The 829-nt window shown below is 31.7% G+C and overlaps 1 long non-coding RNA gene across 1 annotated transcript in view; it reads left to right on the top strand.

Annotated features, from left to right (window-relative positions):
* Positions 1–341: 341 nt before the first annotated feature.
* Positions 342–829, top strand: part of LOC108360687 (uncharacterized) — a 1,534-nt gene continuing 1,046 nt past the window's right edge. The window contains exon 1 of the long non-coding RNA XR_001847167.1: positions 342–712. This is a non-coding gene — a long non-coding RNA (uncharacterized LOC108360687). The remainder of the gene's footprint in view (positions 713–829) is intronic.

Here is an 829-nt window from a genome sequence, read left to right on the forward strand (position 1 = left end):
CTGATCATTTATGTATACATTTGTCTATATCTATCTCGATTCGTTTTGCCTGTTACAAACAACCGTTATGTGAACAAAGTTATAATACCCTTGTGCACAAGTGCGCTCGGGTATAAATAGAATGAATACCCAAAAATTATTTTTCTACCGTTACTTTCAGAAATTTCAACTGCATAAAAATAATGATTTGCATTGTTCGATTTACAGCGAAGTTGAAGTCAGTCAGTGAAGTAAAGTACATAAAAGAGAATGTCCAATTTTAAGTTTAATGAAATATGTATGTGCCGATTTTTAAGTAAGATCTAAATGTAATTATAAAAACTGATTTATAAAAATTTTAATTAATGTTAATCTTTTAAGACAATATTTATTTTCCGTTTTCAATTTAATATATGTACATGCATATCGTCGCTTGTCACGCAATACCTCGTATCCGTCAAATGCAATACCACGTATGAGGTGGCACAGAAAAATATTTATTTTGGTTACACTATTTCAAAGCCTCCCTATTTACTTTACAAATTGAGTTATGAATAATTACAGTAGAAGCTCATATTTAGCAAGTTCAGTTAGAAAACCATTTAAATGTTTGGAAGAAAATAAGTTTCTTTCCTCTTTTGCGAAATTTTCCGACTACCTTTTACGTGGTGTTGCATTTGGCGGATACATTTCTTTCTCTGTAACGCATTCTCTTCTCGCTTCTCTGGATTTTGTTATACCCGAGCGCACTTGTGCACAAGGGTATTATAACTTTGTTCACATAACGGTTGTTTGTAACAGGCAAAACGAATCGAGATAGATATAGACAAATGTATACATAAATGATCAG

The sequence above is a fragment of the Rhagoletis zephyria genome, unplaced genomic scaffold, assembly GCF_001687245.7.
Source record: "Rhagoletis zephyria isolate East Lansing unplaced genomic scaffold, Rhagoletis_zephyria_1.1 Rzeph_scaffold_00607, whole genome shotgun sequence".
In the NCBI taxonomy this organism is placed as follows: domain Eukaryota; kingdom Metazoa; phylum Arthropoda; class Insecta; order Diptera; family Tephritidae; genus Rhagoletis; species Rhagoletis zephyria.